Consider the following 13,770-nt stretch of genomic DNA (forward strand, 5'->3'; position numbering starts at 1 on the left):
GTATATCTGAAAGGTGGGGAGAGAGAGGTGGATGGCATCTCTGTGCCTGACATGTGACAGTGTTTGCTGCATTGGGACCCTATTGGGGCTAAATTGCCATCCCTGCCCCTGTCTTACGAACCATAGTAACACCAATAAGATGACAGTCTAGTGGCCTGGCAGGTCTCGCGGAAATGCCACAGACTCCGGCACACATGTTCTGGGTTTGAATCCTGCCTTTTCCTCTCTCTAAGTGTTCAATAAAAGATGTCAGTCTTACTTCCAGTGCAAAGGAACTGTCTCTTCAGAGAGCAGTCTGTCTTCTCCAGGGTGACGTTTTCAGTCTGCCAATGGCCCTTATGGGTCAGGGAGCAGCAGTTACTAGCACCTAGTTGAGGCTCAGACACACAGTATGGAAAGGGGTCCCCATTGGACCACTCCCACATTCTGGTAGAAGTCTTCCAGTAGAGTCCAATCCACATTTCAAACTGCTGTGTCTCTGTTATGCTTTGGAATGCTGTGTAATCTTCTTGGGTGAGGATGCTCGCTAAGTCATCTCCATTGGCTCGGCAAGCCGTCTGTGCCTCCTCCCACGTCAATGAACCTTGACCCATGTAGTATTTAAGCTCTGAGTTTAATTGTGTGCCTAAGGACAGAAAATACAATTGTCTTAAAAAAGATCTAAAAGACATGGACATTGATGTTAAATAAATGCACCTAGACGATTGTCAAAGGATACATACAGTAACTCATAAAGGTGACATTATTTGAAATGTACTATGTACTTTACCAATATGTTAAGAATGACTACCCCCCTTCAAGTAAAGTGTTTTCATTACTTGGGAGTAGTAGGGAGAAGGGATGCAAAATAAACATACTTTTCTGGCACACAAAGTGACATGAACTTGTGCATTCTCTCAAAACCCATAGTTTTGTTACAAGTTCATGAACAACACACTTTGCATTTGGTGTATTCCAATGGCCCAGTTTGGGCCAAAAGGCATGGTAATGGGAGTGGACCCAGACTGCGTCAGTGAGGCTCTGTGCTGACACTGCTCTCAGAGCTGCTGTCTGGTCCTCAGCATTGAAGATGGTGGCCTGTTCATTGTAGTACTCCCTGCAGAACTTCTGGGCTTCATCCATGTTCCTCCCCTCGCTAACCAAAGTAAACACTGGTATCTCTACTGGTGGGCCTGTGTGGACAGACAAAGCACTGGGGTGATTCCTCATGAAACTATAACCAAAGAAGTTCATAACTCTTTGGGATTTTCACTAAATATATTCCATAGAATGGTCCATTGGAGGAAGGACTTCTGAAATACTCTGAATGTACAAAACATTAGGAACTTTATGTCATTACATAGAAAGATCAGGTGAATCCAGGTGAAGGCTATGGTCCCTTACTGATGTCACCTGTTTAATCCACATCCATCAGTGTAGATGAAGGAGAGGAGACGGGTTAAATAATGATTTTTAAGCCTTGAGACAATTGAGACATGGATTGTGTGTATGTGTGACGTTTAGAGGGTGAATGGGCAAGACAAAATATTGAAGTGCCTTTGAACAGGGTATCGTAGGCGGTGCCAGGCACATTTGTTTGTGTGTGTCAAGAGCTACAACCCTGCTGGGTTTTTCAAGCCCAACAGTTTACTCTGTGTTTCAAGAATGATCCATCACCCAAAGGACATCCAGATCATTTGACACAACTGTGGGAAGCGTTGGAGTCAACATGGGCCAGCATCCCTGTGGAACGCTATTGACATCTTGTAGATTCCATACCCCAACAAATTGAGGGTGTTCGAAGTGCCAAAGGGGGTTCAACTCATAATATAACTTACTCCAATACCTAAGTTCCAGACTGTGATCTCTGCTACTTTTAGAGTTATAGGATTCAAAAATCATGTTAAACAATAGTATTTCCCAAAGAGTCCATGCAACTTACGTGACTTGTTAAGGACCTTTTTACTGCTGAACTTCTTTAGGTTTGCCATGACAAAGTGTTTGAATACTTATTGACTCAAGACATCTCATCTTTTCATTTTTAATTCGTTTGTGAAAATTCCTGGAAACATTATTCCACTTTGACATTATGGGGTATAGTGTATAGGCCGGTGACCAAAATGTATGCTGTTTTTAATCCATTTTAAAATCAGGCTGTAAAACAACAACAAAAAATATAAAGTCAAGTAGTGTGAATACTTTCTGAAGCATCTGTATTTCCAGAGTGGAATCTCTACTAGTATTAGTTTTATGGGGTGAATGAAGGGATCATATATTTAAAAATGTGCATAATCTAAAATAATATATTTTTAATATTCATGGTCATATTTTTCAATATGCATAAATATATGTAAGAAATGTACTATTGAAATCAAAATACTACTCATATTACATAGCAAGCGGTAAAGCTTCATTTGACTCCAATTTTTACTTTGTAGCACCCACAGATGAAAGTATGGAGTCCTAAAGGAGCCCTGGGTGAGGCCAAAATATCACAAATATTCCAACTTCAGTTTCTCAAGTATGCTCTAAGGCACAAATGTCAAATATATGTCAACAATCCAAAGGACCCTTCTATGTATTACAATTTTTTAAATGTCACTGTTTTTTATGTCCTCATTTCGTGGGTAATCACAGACAGACAGCAATGGTTAATATACAGTGCATTCAAAACGTTTTCAGACCCCTTCACTTTTTTCCACATTCTGTTACGTTACAGCCTTATTCTTAAAGGGATTAAATAGTTTTTTCCCCTCATCAATCTACACACAATACTCCATAGTGACAAAAGAAAAACAGGGTTTTAGACATTTTTGCAAATTTATTAGAAATATAAAAACTTAAATAACACATTTACATAAGTATTCAGACACTTTACTCAATATTTATGGTAGCGATTACAGCCTCGAGTCTTCTTGGGTATGATGCTACAAGCTTGGAACACCTTTATTTGGAGAGTTTCTCCCAATTTTCTCTGCAGATCCTCTCAATCTCTGTCAGGTTTGATGGGGAGCGTCCCTGCACAGCTATTCTCAGGTCTCTCCAGAGATGTTTGATCGGGTTCACTCAATGACATTCAAAGACTTGTCCCGAAGCCACTCCTGTTCTGTCTTGGCTGTGTGCTTAGGGTCATTGTCCTGTTGGAAGGTGAACGGTCGCCCCAGTCTGAGGTCCTAAGAGCTTTGGAGCAGGCTTTCATCAAGGATCTCTCCATACTCCATACATTGCTCTGTTCATCTTTCCCTCTATCCTGACTAGTCTCCCAGTCCCTGCCAAATAAAAAATTCCGCACAGCATGATTCTGCCACCAACATGCTTCACCGTAGGGATGGTATTGGCCAGGTCATGGGGGATGCCTGGTTTCCTCCAGACGTGACACTTGGCATTCAGGCCAAAGAGTTCACTCTTGGTTTCATCAGACCAGAGAGTCTTGTTTCTCATGGTCTGAGAGCCCATTAGGTGCCTTTTAGCAAACTCCAAGCAGGCTGTCATGTGCCTTTTACTGAGGAGTGGCTTCCATCTGGCCACTCTACCATAAAGGCCTGATTGGTGGAGTGCTGCAGAGATGGTTGTCCTTCTGGAAGGTTCTCCCATCTCCACAGAGGAAATCTGGAGCTCTGTCAGAGTAACCATCGAGTAATTGGTCTCCTCCCTGACCAAGGCCCTTCTCCCCCGATTTCTCAGGGCGGCCAGCTCTAGGAAGAGTCTTGGTGGTTCCAAACTTCTTCAATTTAAGAATGATTGAGTCCATAGAGTTCTTGGTACCCTTACCCAGATCTGTGCCTCGACACAATCCTGTCTCGGAGCTCTACGGACAATTCCTTTTAATACATTTGCTAACATTTCTGAAAACCTGTTTCCACATTGTCATTATAGATTAATAGAGATTAATGAGTGTTTTTTTATATTTCTATTTTATAATAAGGCTCTAACGTAACAAAATGTGTAAAAAGTGAAGGGGTCTGGATACTTTTCGAATGCACTGTAAAACTACATTGGATGTTTTCTGTAATGGCTCAGGTAGAGATGGCTGCCATTTTATGGGCTCCTAACCAATTGTGCTATTTTGTGTGTTTTTTGCATTATTTGTAGCTTATTTTGTACAGGGAAGATGTGCGACACCTGGAGGATGGTGGAGACAATCACAAAGACAGGTGTAACAGATCAGGGCGTGACAGTGGCCCAGGCCTTACTCTACATCTCCCGGAGGTCCTGGTACTCTGCGATGCAGGCGGGGAGGTCCGGGGCAATTTCCAAGCCCTCGGGAATATGTCCCGGGGCAGGCAGAGCTGACTTCTTGGAGCCAAGAGAACCCCAATACCACGGAAACCTGCGGAGACTCAACCAGCAGGAATCGGATCGTCTCGCTGTGGTTCCCTGATACTCATAGGTTGACGGGAATGGTCTGGTGGGTGACCCGGTATATAGAGTGCCCGTCCAGTGCTCTAACACCCATGGGAATGGAGAGGAGTTGAGTGGGGATGCCCAGCTTGGACGCCAGGGTAACGTACATGAGACTCACATCAGCCCCCGAGTCGATGAGTACCTGGAGAGACTTGGACTAGTCGCCCAACAGCAGGGTGGCATGGAGAGGGAGAAGAACAATTATCTTTAAGACCCACCAGAGTACTCACTCCAACGGATGAGCTGGGTCTTTTGAAGGGACAGATAGACACATAATGACCGACAGTACTGGAATACAGACAGCTATGGGTGTTCAGTCTGCGTACGCGTTCGGCTGGAGGCAGCCTAGCCAGGCCGAGCTGCATCAGCTCGGGAAGAAGCAAGTCGGCAGTCTTAGGAGGCTCTTGGAGGAATTTGGGTAAGCCCGGATCCTCTCGGGGACTTCCGGAGTTCATCAGATGCAAGGTGGAATCCTCGAGTGAGCAATTGTGACCGCAATCAGACCTCTTCTCCCTCTTATGTTCCCATAACCGTCCATCGATCTGGATGGTTAAGCCGATGAGTGAGTAGAGATCCGTCGGTAGTTCCCGGGCTGCAAGCTCGTCCTTTACCCCCACCAGTAATCCGTGCAGGAACGTGTCAAACAACGCTTCTGGGTTCCAGGTACCCTTTCTGCCAGCGTGCGGAACTCCATCTCATAGTCTGCCAAACTGAGGGAGCCCTGCCGAAACTGGAGTAACTTCCGGGCAGCTTCTCTCCGGGACACCGGAGCCTCAAAAACAAGGGAGCAATGGGAGAGAAAGGCCTGGCAGGTTCTGGAATCTCCATTGTAGCGCTCTGGTGGAGGTAAGCAGGGTTCCCAGGAATCAAGGGCGACGGCGCTGCTACCAGCTGGGTTACTGAGGGGCTGGGAGGTTACCGTCGTGGTAGGCTGCCTAGTAGGCAACCCACGGAAGCCATGGGTTACAGGCAGCATCCGCACTGAGCTAAAGGCTAGAGCTGCTGCTTTCAAGGAGCGGGACTCTAACCCGGAAGCTTATAAGAAATCCCGCTATGCCCTCCGACGAACCATCAAACAGGCAAAGCGTCAATACAGGACTAAGATTGAATTGTCCTGACGCTCATCGGATGTTGCAGGGCTTGCAAATCATTACAGACTACTAAGGGAAGCACAGCCGAGAGCTGCCCAGTGACACGAGCCTACCAGACAAGCTAAACTACCTCTATGCTCGCTTCGAGGCAAATAACACTGAAACATGCATGAGAGCACCAGCTGTTCCGGACGACTGTGTGATCACGCTCTCCGTAGCTGATGTGAGTAAGACCTTTAACAGGTCAACATTTACAAGGCCGCAAGGTCAGACAGAATACCAAGACGTGTACTCCGAGCATGCGCTGACCAACTCGCAAGTGTCTTCACTGACATTTTCAACCTGTCTCTGATCGAGTCTGTAATACCAACATGTTTCAAGCAGGCCACCATAGTCCTTTTGTCCAAGAACACTAAGGTAACCCTCCTAAATGACTACGACCCGTAGCACTCACATCTGTAGCCATGAAGTGCTTTGAAAGGCTGGTCAAGGCTCACATCAACACCATTTTCCCAGAAACCCTGGACCCACTCCAATTTGCATACCACCCCAACAGATCCACAGATGACTCAATCTCTATTGCACTGACCTGGACAAAAGAAACACCTACATGAGAGTGCTGTTCATTGACTACAGCTCAGCGTTTAACACCTATAATGCTGTCAAAGCTCATCACTAAGCTAAGAACCCTGGGACTAAACACCTCCCTCTGCAACTGGATCCTGAACTTCCTGACAGGCCGCCCCCAGATGGTAAGGGTAGGTAACAACACATCGGCCACACTGATCCTCAACACGGGGGCCCCTCAGTGGTGCATGCTCAGTCCACTCCTGTACTCACTGTTCTCCCATGACTGCATGGCCAAGCACGACTCCAACACCATCATTAAGTTTGCCGATGACACAACAGTGGTAATCCTGATTACCGACAACGATGAGACAGCCTATAGGGAGGAGGTCAGAGACCTGGCCATGTGTTGCCAAGATAACAACCTCTCCCTCAACGTGATCAAGGCAAAGGAGATGATTGTGGACTACAGGAAAAGGAGGGACGAGCACGCCCCCATTCACATCGACAGGGCTGTAGTGGATCAGGTTGAGAGCTTCAAGTTCCTTGGTGTCCACATCACCAATGAACTATCATAGTCTAAACACACCAAGACAGTTGTGATGAGGGAACGACAACGCCTATTCCCCCTCAGGAGACTGAAAAGATTTGGCATGGGTCCTCAGATCCTCAAAAAGTTCTACAGCTGCATCATCGAGAGCATCCTGGCTGGTTGCATCACTGCCTAGTGTGGCAACTGCTCGGTGTAGAGGATAGTGCTTCTGCCCAGTACATCACTGGGGCCAAGCTTCCTGACATCCAGGACCTCTTTACAAGGCGGTGTCAGAGGAAGGCCCTAAAAATTGCCAAAGACTCCAGCCACCCTAATAATAGACTGTTCTCTCTGCTACCGGACGGCAAGTGGTACTGGGGCGCCAAGTCTAGGTCCAAAATGCTTCTTGACAGCTTCTACCCCCAAGCCATAAGACTCCTGAACAACGAATCAAATGGCTACCCAGACTATTTGCTGCTACTCTTTGTTTATTACTATGCATAGTCACTTTACCTCTACCTACATGTACATATTACCTCTTACCTCAATTACCTCGACTAACCTGTGCCCCCGCACATTGACTGCACCGGTACCCCCTGTTTATAGCCTTGTTACTGTTGTTTTATTGTTGCTCTTTAATTATTTGTTATTTTTCTTCTTATTTGTTTAACAGTTGTAAGTACTATTTGTACAGTAGGTTAGATGAGTCCATACCTTTACTGCAGCCCTTCCGAGAGTAACCAGATATGACTCCTGGATTGTTTATCATAGTTGGTTGACCATCTGAATACTTCTGATAGCAGCGGAATCTGTTTTGAAAGTAAAATAAAATACTGATGCACTTCTGTCATGTCTCTGTTTTACATTTTTTTTTTGTAAACAATGTATTTGTAAACAAATACTGTATATCATTTTGATCTCATGAATAGTCAGTCCATGAGTCCATGAGTCCATAGCTTTGCATTTACGAGTGCTGACATTTCTCCAGCCCCATCCCTCAACTACAGTATCTACCAGAACAAATCGGGTGACCTGGTGACCACCACTCAAACAGACAACCCATATACTCAAATAGATTATACTTTTTAACCACGTAGCTGAAGTAGGCACACCCAGGGTTCTGAGTGCAGGCAAGCTGGCAATGATGTTGTTCCCGCTCATACACCATCAGAATGTTGTTAATGTAAAAGTCTTTGTCAACCATGAATCCCTTTGAGCAGTGAGCTGTTGAATAGTGGCAAATGTGGTTTATTGGGATTACGAATATATTATTAAAAAGATAGACTACCAAGAAATGACAGAAATGGCCTTGTTCGTGCTCAATATTACAATATTATATTATTTACACTAAACCATGAAGGACACGTCTTTTATAGCATATAAGCATGTAAACTCACATGGTTCGACTGCTCTGATGTCACGGAAGTGCTGGCTGAAGAAGAGGTCAGGTGCTGCACCTGGGCAAAGAAAACAGTCTAAACATTTCAATACCGTAAATTGAACAAGAAAGACCCCAAAAGGTCATGTGTACGTTGAATCTGTTACACATGCATAACTACATAGATAGTGAGATATAAAAACATGGATATGTGTAACAGTAGAGCAAGGTAACTATATCAACATACTGTGGTCAGTATACATGGTCTAAAGTATGTGCTGTTTTTACTTTAAAGATGTTGGTGAAAAGATAAAACAATTCTTACCCAGAAACAGTGTCAATACTGTTGGGAGCCACATTGCCACTGAAAATATGCAAAAGGGTCAAGAAGGTGTTTGTCTGTTTTAGAAAACCTTTTATGGAGATATATAAGAAACAAGATGATATTAGGATTTTCTGATAGAGAAAATAGATATTGAATGCAAACTGTTATGGAAAAGAAGTATCTCGTGACAGCCTTAACATTGAGTAGCTGATTTGGTTCTGGCTGCCGAGATTCACTTAAAAGCTATGTAAAATAGCCAGTGGATTTAACTAAGCAAATAGTCTGATACTCTTGGAAAGAGTGACTGAAGTGGCTGGATTCAACCTTTCTCCCCCACTTCTGTCCTCCCAATTTTTTGTACACGTTTTTAATGTTGTGATGCTTTTAAATATACATATTATTACATAAAATATATTGTTTGGGATGATTTTGATTGCATTCAGGACTAACTTGACATTTGTCTGTCACCTTTACAGGAAAACTTGTTTTTTGCAAAAATTCTTCGTCTGAATCCTCAGGAACAAATATTCTGTACTGCCAATATTTGACAAAGTGATACATAATCTGGTGTGTCATTGTAGTGGGTTTAGCTGCAGACCGTGTGAACAAAAGGTTATATAGGACTAAAGGCTGATCCCTGACTTATGAGTTCAATTCCACCCAAGCTGGCTAGGAATCAGGCAGAATACAGTGCTCTATGTCATTGATGAAGTGATTAGTGACATGATAAAATGATTGTTGGTATGTTGTTGCAATATTACAGTAGTGAGTACACCCCTCACATTTTTGTAAATATTTGAGTAATTCTTTTCATGTGACAACACTGAAGAAATTACACTTTGCTACAATGTAAAGTAGTGAGTGTACAGCTTAGTATAACAGTGTACATTTGCTGTCCCCTCAAAATTACTCAACACACAGCCATTAATGTCTAAACCGCTGGCAACAAAAGTGAGTACATCCCTAAGTGAAAATGTCCAAATTGGGCCCAAAGTGTCAATATTTTGTGTGCCACCATCATTTTCCAGCACTGCCTTAACCCTCTTGGGCATGGAGTTCACCAGAGCTTCACAGGTTGCCACTGGAGTCCTCTTCCACTCCTCCATGACGACATCACGGAGCTGGTGGATGTTAGAGACCTTGCACTCCTCCACCTTCCGTTTGAGGATGCCCCACAGATGGTTTAGGTCTGGAGACATGCTTGGCCAGTCCATCACCTTTACCCTCAGCTTCTTTAGCAAGGTAGTGGTCGTCTTGGAGGTGTGTTTGGGGTCGTTATCATGTTGAAATTCTGCCTGATATCCATGTCCTTAGTCTGCTTGTCTTCAGCAAACTGTTTGCGGGCTTTCTTGTGCATCATCTTTAGAAGAGGCTTCCTTCTGGGACGACAGCCATGCAGACCAATTTGATGCAGTGTACGGCTTATGGTCTGAGCACTGACAGGTTGACCCCCCCACCCCTTCAACCTCTGCAGCAATGCTGGCAGCACTCATGCGTCTATTTCCCAAAGACAACCTCTGGATATGACGCTGAGCATGTGCACTCAACTTCTTTGGTCGACCATGGCGAGGCCTGTTCTGTGTGGAACCTGTCCAGTTAAACCGCTGTATGTTCTTGGCCACCGTGCTGCAGCTCAGTTTCAGGGTCTTGGCAATCTTCTTATAGCCCAGGCCATCTTTATGTAGAGCAACAATTCTTTTTTTCAGATCCTCAGAGAGTTCTTTGCCATGAGGTGCCATGTTGGACTTCCAGTGACCAGTCAGTATGAGGGAGTGTGAGAGCGATGACACCAAATTTAACACACCTGCACCCCATTCACACCTGAGACCTTGTAACACTAACGAGTCACATGACACCGGGGAGGGAAAATGGCTAATTAGGCCCAATTTGGACATTTTCACTTAGGGGTGTACTCACTTTTGTTGCCAGCGGTTTAGACATTAATGGCTGTGTGTTGAGCTATTTTGAGGGGACAGCAAATGTACACTGTTATACAAGCTGTACACTCACTACTTTACATAAAAGCAAAGTGTAATTTCTTCAGTGTTGTCACATGAAAAGATATACTCAAATATTTACAAAAATGTGAAGGGTGTACTCACTTTTGTGATATACTGTATATGTCAATACATAATCCCTTTACATATGCAGCAACAAAACACATTTTCTGACTTATTTTGTGCTTGATAAAGACACTGTTATCCAAACTAGGCATATTTACTAGATAACAACTTTAAAATAAATACTTTTTGACACCAAAATATCAGTCATGATGTAAGATGTTATATAGTAATAAAGTGCTTGTAATATCTCATTAGTAAAAGTCAAATGAAATGTACCTTTTTGGCTCCTACTCTCTCTCCAAGGATGGTTTGGCTTTGATGAGCAGACAGGTGGAGAAGTACTGTAGCTGGAGTGTTCAGAAAGAGGATCTGATCTCCTCCTTCTTTGAACACACCCTTGTGTCAGTCAACCTCATCAAGCCTCCTCCTTGTTGACTTGCTGAAATCAAATCAAATCAAATTGTATTGGTCACATACAAATGGTTAGCAGATGTTAACGCGAGTGTAGTGAAATGCTTGTGCTTCTAGTTCCGACCATGCAGTAATATCTAACAAGTAATCTAACAATTTCACAACAACTACCTTATACACACAAGTGTAAAGGGATGAATAAGAATATGTACATATGAATATATGAATATATGGATGAGCGATGGCCGAACGGCATAAGCAAGAGGCAGTAGATGGTATAGAGTACAGTATATACATATGAGATGAGTAATGTAGGTTATGTAAGCATTATATAAAGTGCCATTGTTTAAAGTGACTAGTGATACATTTATTACATCCCAATTTTAATTATTAAAGTGGCTAGAGATTTGAGTCAGTATGTTGGCAGCAGTCACTCAATGTTAGTGATGGCTTTTTAACAGTCTGATGGCCTTGAGATACAAGCTGTTTTTCAGTCTCTCGGTCCCAGCTTTGATGCACCTGTACTGACCTTGCCTTCTGGATGATAGTGGGGTGAACAGGCAGTGGCTCAGGTGGTTGTTGTCCTTGATGATCTTTTTGGCCTTCCTATGACATCGGTTGGTGTAGGTGTCATGGAGGGCAGGTAGTTTGCCCACGGTGATGCGTTGTGCAGTCTTACGGTTGTGGGCGGAGCAGTTGCCATACCAGGCGGTGATACAGCTCGACAGGATGCTCTCGATTGTGCATCTGTAAAAGTTAGTGAGTGTTTTGGGTGACAAGCTAAATTTCTTCAGCCTCCTGAGGTTGACGAGGCGCTGTTGTGCCTTCTTCACCATGCTGTCTGTGTGGGTGGACCATTTTAGTTTGTCAGTGATGTGTACGCCGAGGAACTTAAAACTTTCCACCTTCTCCACTACTGTCTCGTCGATGTGGATAGGGGGGGGTGCTCCCTCTGCTGTTTCCTGAAGTCCACGATCATCTCCTTTGTTTTGTTGACTTTGAGTGTGAGGTTGTTTTCCTGACACCACACTCCGAGGGTCCTCACCTCCTCCCTGTAGGCCGTCTCGTCGTTGTTGGTAATCAAACCTACCACTGTAGTGTCGTCTGCAAACTTGATGATTGAGTTGGAAGCGTGCATGGCCGCACAGTCATGGGTGAACAGGGAGTACAGGAGAGGGCTGAGAACGCACCCTTGTGGAGCCCCAGTGTTGAGGATCAGCGGTATGGAGATGTTGTTTCCTACTCTCACCATCTGGGGGCAGCCCGTCAGAAAGTCCAGGACCCAATTGCACAGGGCACGGTCGAGACCCAGGGTCTCGAGCTTAATGACGAGTTTGGAAGGTACTATGGTGTTAAATGCTGAGCTGTAGTCGATGAATAACATTCTCACATAGGTTTTCCTCTTGTCCAGATCCTTCTAGAAGGAGTGGACCCACCAAGAGTGTGTTTATGTCCCAATATGGTAAATCAAACAACCTGAATGGGAGACTCCGCATATGTACATTGAGTAAAGTATATGTAATTTAGTATAGTATGTAATAATATGATGATATATTGTTAATATCACATTTCCTAAAAATGTCCTGAAAGACACAGACATTGATGTTAAATAAATGCACCTAAACGGTTGTCAAAGTAAGTCATAAAGTTGACATGATTTGAAATGTACTATGTACATTTATTTAAAATAATGTTTTTTGACACCAAAATATTAGTCATTAAGTACACAAGTTGTTATACAGTAAGAAAGTGCTTGTAATGTCCCATTAGTAAAAGTACAATTTAACTTCTGGTTGGCATCGTCAAATATTCAAATTACAATTCGATATTCTTCTGTTGGCATATGACCAAGACTAGAGTGAATATCACCATGGTGATGGACAACCTGATGTGTATGCTCCTCATTTGATTGGTAAATCAAGGCTTTGCAATCAGGGAAATGATGGGTAAATCTCATTTGACACGCTCCGGAACTTTGCCAACTAGTAAGTATGTTTTAAACCTCTCGCTTTGGGCTGGATATGTCAATGTGTAATTCTACGAACAGAAATACTTAACTCAATTATCAAAAAAATCCATAGCTTGAAAGTACTTTCTACTGGAAGCTTTGCAGCGCCAATTTCCCTACATTTTCCCCCACGTGGGCCAGCCCCTAACAATTCGAGTTCTAGCCAATGAGCTTTAGCCCCTTACCATTTGAGTGTCAGCTATCAAGATGCACATACAGTAGAGCTAGAGAGAGAGAGCAATGACGTGGTGCACATACAGTGCCTTCGGAAATGATTCAGACCCGTTTACTTTTTCCACATTTTGTTACGTTACAGCCTTATTCAAAAATGTATTAAATAAAACAATTTCCTCAGCAATCTTCAGACAATACCCCATAATGGCAAAGTGAAAACGTTATTACAAATTTATTACATCCAAAAAAACAGAAATACCTTATTTACATAAGTATTCAGACCCTTTGCTATGAGACCCTAAACTGAGCTCAGTGCATCCTGTTTCCATCGATCACCTTCAGATGTTTCTACAACTTGATTGGAGTCCACCAGTGGTGGATTTAATTGATTGGACATGATTTGGAAAGGGACACACCTGTCTACAGTTTATAAGGTCCCACAGTTAACAGTACATATCAGAGCAAAAAACAAGCCATGAGGTTGAAGGAATTGTCCGTAGAGCTCCGAGACAGGATTGTGTCAAGGCACAGATCTGGGGAAGGGTACCAACAATTTCTGGAGCATTGAACACAGTGGCCTCCATCATTCTTAAATGTAAGAAATTTGGAGCCACCAAGACTCTTCCTAGAGCTGGCCGCCCTGAGCTGGCCGCCCAGAGAAATCGGGGGAGGGCATTGATCAGGGAGGAGACCAATTACCTGATGGTCACTCTGACAGAGCTCCAGAGTTCCTCTGTGGAGATGGGAGAACCTCTGCAGCACTCCACCAATTAGGCCTTCATGGCAGAGTAGCCAGACGGAAGCCACTCCTCAGTAAAAGGCACATGACAGCCCGCTT

Source organism: Oncorhynchus nerka, linkage group LG8, assembly GCF_034236695.1.
Source record: "Oncorhynchus nerka isolate Pitt River linkage group LG8, Oner_Uvic_2.0, whole genome shotgun sequence".
In the NCBI taxonomy this organism is placed as follows: Eukaryota; Metazoa; Chordata; class Actinopteri; order Salmoniformes; family Salmonidae; genus Oncorhynchus; species Oncorhynchus nerka.